The 5,817-nt window shown below is 47.1% G+C and overlaps 1 pseudogene; it reads left to right on the top strand.

Annotated features, from left to right (window-relative positions):
• The first annotated feature begins 1,177 nt into the window (after positions 1 to 1,177).
• Positions 1,178 to 1,950, top strand: LOC117064236 (annotated as a pseudogene).
• The last annotated feature ends 3,867 nt before the right edge of the window (positions 1,951 to 5,817 follow it).

Raw genomic sequence — 5,817 nt, 5'->3', positions numbered from 1 at the left:
GAATATAACTATCAAGTGCCAAGACAAGTCAATAGGGAAATTGTCTTGTCTTTTCAACAAAGGGTGCCAGGACAACTGGATGTCACCTGTGAAAGAATGAAGATGGACCCTACTTCACACCATCTATAAAAACTAACTCAAAAGGAATCAAAAGACATTTTGGAAGAGCTAAAAACTATAAGACTATTGGAAGAAAATATAAGGGTAAATCTTGGTGATCTTGGAGTAAGTAATGGTTTCTTAGATATGACACCAAAAGCACAAGCAATGAGAGAAAAAATAAGTTGGGCATCATCAAAATTAAAAACTTTCATGTGTCAAAGGACGCTATTATAAGAAAGTGAAAAGACGAAACACCGAATGGGAGAAAATATTTGTACACAGAAACTTGTACACAAATATGCACAGCAGCATTATTCATCATAGACCACAGCGTGGCCAGGCACAGTGGCTCATGCCTGTAATCCCAGCGCTTTGGGAGGCCGAGGCAGGTGAATCACGAGGTCAGGAGTTCCAGACCAGCCTGGCCAACACGGTGAAACCCGTTCTCTACTAAAAATACAAAAAAAATTAGCTCGGTATGGTGGCACATGCCTGTAATCCCAGCTACTTGGTAGGCTGAGGCAGGAGAATTGCTTGAATCTGTGGTGCGGTGTTTGCAGTGAGCCAAGATCATGCCACTGCACTCCAGCCCAGGTGACAGAGTGACACTCCATCTCAAAAAAAAAGCCCAAAGTGGAAACAAACCAATTGTCCATCAGTGATGATTAGATGAACAGAAGGGGTGCTATCCATACAGTGGGATGCTGTTCAGCCATAAGAAAGGAAAGAAGTACTGCCCCATATTCCAACATGGATGAACCTAGAAAATGTTATGCTGAGCCCAAGAAGCCAGACACAGAGGCTGCATTTTGCATGACTGCATTATACGAAATGTGCGGAACAGACAGTCAAATCCACAGACAGAAGGTGGCTGGGGGAAGAGGGAAGGGAAGGGACTGCTAATGGGTATGGGGTTTCTTTGGGGGCTGAGGAAAATTTTCTGGAACTAGGTAAAGGTGATAGTTGTATAATCACAGGAATACAGTAAAAATTGCTGAATTGTGCACTAACGGTATGGGGAATGTATTGCCAAAAAAAAAAAAAAGTAGGGGGGGCTCAACCAGGTGACAACAGCATGGCCGTGCCTCAGACTTTTTCACTAGGGACCCTCCATGAGCCTGCAGGTACCCAGAGAGAGCCCCAGCTCTGTCCTCAAGGGTTGGCTAAGGGCTTCCTGGAGGAGGAGTTTTGGCTCAATGCTGAGCTGAGCCAGCTGCAGTTTTTGGCGTCTGCTGGCCTCATTCACAATCCCATGGAGTATTGTATAAGAGCCACATTACAACTTTGCGACTCGCTGCTGCCAGGGCCCCAAGGAAGTGCTCTTCCTGAGCACGAACCCAGGACCTTTTAGCACGGCCCAGATATGAGTGCCCTTTGAGGAAGTGAACATGGTCTGGGACTGGCTGGGCATTGGAGGGCCTGTGCTAACCCCTCCCCAAGAGCACCCTAAGCAGTCGGTGCTGGGACTGGGGTGCTCAGTCAGAGGTGAGTGTGGTGCCCGACTCTGGGGCTTTTCCTGGAACCTCTGTGGAGAGCCTGAGGTCTTCTCCTGTCACTGCTTTGTCCACAATCTGTGTTCTCTGCTATCCTTGGCTCCCAGAGAGCACAACCTCACTCCTGCTGAGCTGCCTGCTAAGCAGCAAGAACAGCTTCTTGGGATCTTAGTGCAGCCTTCTGCCGGCAGGTGTGGTGGCTGGGGGTGCGGCTGGGGTGGGAGAGGCGTGGCTGGTGCAGCAGTGGGTGCGAATGGCTCTGGCAGGCCTGATGCCAGAGGTCCAGGTGGAGGGGCTCCTGCATCTCTCTCCCCGTAACCCACAGGCCAACAGAGCTAATAGGCTGACCAAGTGAGCTGACCAAGTGAGTTGGGGCTGCTGCCACGGTTATGGAAATGAGTGCCCGTGGGGCCTGGCATGGGCCACATTCAAGGCCTCCAAGTCACTCTTGGGCAAGCAGATAACAACACACCCTGGACTGAAGCCAGAGGTCCTCCTGGGCTCCCTGGTTGCCGGGAAACATACCCTTCGATCTGTTGAACTGTCTTCCAACCTGCTGTGGCAGTTTTGATCCCAATCCTGTTCACCTTGCCGAGTCCTGCTTTCCTCACCTTCCCTGAGCATTGCCCTTTCTGTGGGAGGGAATCAGCAGAAAGTGCACTGTTGCACTTCAGATGCTTCTACCTCATCATTTCCTTGGAAGTCTCTATTCAATGGGGAGCTCCCTGGACTGACTGCTAAGGTCGCACTTGCGTTTTCGCAGGAAATACCTTGTCAGGAACTACCCATTTTTATAAAACAGCTGCCCTCAGCTGACCCCTTTCCTGGGCCAGGACAAAGCATGGCACAAGAAATTCAGAGTGACCTTCTCGTGAGAGGCTGAGGCTGGCTCAAAGAATTCAGTGTGGCAGTGAGAAAGTCAGAAGACCTGGATTTTCATCCCAGCTTTGCGACTTGTGAGCTTTATGATGGTCAAATTGATGGAGCCTGGGCCTCAGGCTGCTCCTCTGTAAAAGGGGGCCGCCTCCCTCCTGGGGTTTGTGTGAAGGTGATGGAGACAACACTTGAAAGTGTCTTGGCCGGGCGCGGTGGCTCATGCCTGTAATCCCAGCACTTTGGGAGGCCAAGGCAGGTGGATCATGAGGTCAGGAGATAGAGACCATCGTGGCCAACATGGTGAAACCCCATCTCTACTAAAATACACACACACAAAATTAGCCGGGCTTGGTGGTGTGTGCCTGTAGTCCCAGCTACTTGGGAGGCTGAGGCAGGGGAATTGCTTGAACCTAGGAGGCGGAGGTTGCAGTGAGCTGAGATCACACCACTGCACTTCAGCCTGGCAATAGAGCGAGACTCTCAAAAAAAAAATTGTCTTGCATAGGCCTGGCTTGTGGCTTTGCTTTCTTGCTTTCTTACCTTGGGGTTGGAGAGTCACCACACTGTGCTACGAGGGAAGCCCCTCTCCATTCAGAAGACCCTGTTAGGGAGGAGTCTGGGCTCCCACCTGTGGCCAAGATGAGGGGCAAATTCTTTCCCTGTCAGAGATGGACGAGTGAATTTAAGACAAACCCAGCCTGTGATTTTTCCAGTCTAAGCATTAAAAGCTCCTAAACCCAGCCAGATGTGGTGGCTCACGCTCATAATCCCAGCACTGTAGGAGGCTGAGGTGGGTGGATCACTTGAGGTCAGGAGTTGGAGACCAGCCTGGACAACATGGTGAAACCTCATCTCCACTAAAAATAGAAAAATTAGCTGGGTGTGGTGGTGGGTGCCTGTAATCCCAGCTGCTCAGGAGGCTGAGGCAGGAGAATCACTTGAACCTGGGAGGGGGAGGTTGCAGTGAACTGAGACTACACCACTGCACTCCAGCCTGGGCATCAGAGTGAGACTGCATCTCAAAAAAAATTAAATAAAAGCTCTTAAACTCTTAAAAAAAAAAAAAGCTATAAAGCACCTCCCCTGTCTCTGTGCCACCTGGGGTGAGGTGGGAGCTTAATGGACCCTGTAGATCACAGACATTTGAATCTCAGGCTTAGATAAAGGCAGAGCCCTCATGAATGATCAGGGGAGATTTGTTTTCTATCTAGAGCCCTGGACAAGCTAGATGAGCTATTTCATTATCTCTCCTTGCAAGTGAGCAGATTGTTTTTTCTCTCACCTTTTTCTCTAGAGTGGGAGCCTCGGAAGGTCTTGGCTCTATGCAGGATTCTGACACAGCTCCGACGCATGCGTGCCCTAGGCCCACGCCTCAGCTCTTGTCCCTGTTGGTGGCCATTACATCCAAAGCTTCTTGGGTATCAAGATTGGCACCTCTCCCCTTCCACCTCCCCTTCATCCAGTGCAGCTGCCCCAGGATCTCCTAATTCTTTGGTTTCAGTTTGCTCTGCTTTCCTTTCGGCTGCAGGATTTCCCTTTCTTTAGCAAAGCTCAGTGCGTTTGAAAGCCTATTCGTTATCTTTTCTCTACCACTTCTAGGTGTTTTTAGAGCAGAAAGATTTCTACATTTCCTAGTCTGCCGCACTACCAAAAATGTAATCTCTGTGATACAATTTCTTTCCATTAAACTAGCAAAAATTTAGCAGGGACAGGGCTAAATTTTTAAGGGTGAAGGAAGGGTTCACATTCTCCTGATGAGAATCTCAATTGCTACTCAACTCCCAACAGTATTTTGCAATCAAAAATATGAAAAAATGATGCATGTCTTTTGTCCTGGCAATTTCCATTTCTAGGAAGTTATTCTATTAAATCAGCATGGATGTGTGCAAAGTTTCAAGTTCAGGATGTTTGTCATAGTTGAATCCAGCCTCAGCATTTCCAAAAAGCATACACTGTTTAAATATTCCAGTTGGGGAAACAAAAAGGAAAAAACAAGAAGGAAGGGGAAGCGCTTGTATCAGGAAAAGAAAAACTTTCGAGAAATCTTCAGCGAATGAATGCCCAGGACTCTGGGTTCAGATCACGTCTCTTGGCCATCCCTAGCTATGAGGGAATCTTGGAAAATCAGAATTTTGGGGGGGGTACAACTGAGGTTTTGTTAGTAAGGAAGAAGGGAGGAATGGATACCATAGTGTATGTATGTATATAAGTATATGTGTGTGTGTATTAGGGTTCTCTAGAGGGATAGAACTAATAGGATAGATGAATATATGAAGAAGAGTGTATTAAGGAGTATTGACTCACACGATCACAAGGTGAGGTCCCACAATAGGCCCTCTGCAAGGTGAGGAGCAAGGAAGCCAGTCTGAATCCTAAAGCTGAAGAACCTGGGGTCCGATGTTCAGGGACAGGAAGTATCCAGCATGGGAGAAAGATGGAGGCCAGAAGACTAAACCAGTTTAGCCTTTCCATGTTCTTCTGCCTGCTCTTATTCTGGCCACGCTGGCAGCTGATTAGATGGTACCCACCTAGATTGAGGGTGGGTCTGCCTCTCCCAGTCCCCTAACTCAAATGTTCATCTCCTTTGGCAACACCCTCACAGACACACCCAGGAACAAAACTTTGCATCCTTCAATCCCATCAAGTAGACACGTAATGTCAACCATCACAGTATGTATGTGTGTCTACATGTAAATATGTATGTATGTATGTATCTATGCATCTATCTATTGATTGATACGCTTCTAGAAGGGTAGACATCAGGTTCTTTTGATGTTTATTCCTAGTTGGAAGAATTTTAAAGGTAATTTTTACAGTCTTGTTTTTGCATATTTGATATAATATAGCTGCATTATATTTATTTTTAAAATCAATATTTTAAAATTTCAAATATTTTAAAATACATATTAATAAGGTAAAATACAATAAGATATTATAATACAGCTGTATTATATTTATTTTTAAAAAGTCACTGAAGAGCCTGGGTGTGGTGGCTCACGCCTCTAATCTTAGCACTTTGGGAGATCAAGGTGGGTGAATTGCTTGAGCCCAGGAGTTCGAGATCAGCCTGGGCAACATGGTGAAACCCTTTCTCTCCAAAAAATACAAAAAAAGATATCTGGGTGTGGTGGTGCACGCTTGTGATCCCAGCAACTTGGGAGACTGAGGTGGGACGATCACTTGAGCCCAGGAAGCAGAGGTTTCAGTGAACCAAGATTGCACCACTGCACTCTAGCCTGTGTGACAGGGTGAGACTCTGTCTCAGAGAAAAAGAAAATGTCAAGAAAGGTTATAGTTGTTAAGGATGGGGTGGCCCATGATGGGGATAGGAACGCAGCCAGGTGTG

The sequence above is a fragment of the Trachypithecus francoisi genome, unplaced genomic scaffold (genome assembly GCF_009764315.1).
Source record: "Trachypithecus francoisi isolate TF-2019V2 unplaced genomic scaffold, Tfra_2.0 Lachesis_group19, whole genome shotgun sequence".
NCBI lineage: Eukaryota > Metazoa > Chordata > Mammalia > Primates > Cercopithecidae > Trachypithecus > Trachypithecus francoisi.
This window is presented reverse-complemented; position numbering and strand designations above follow the sequence as displayed.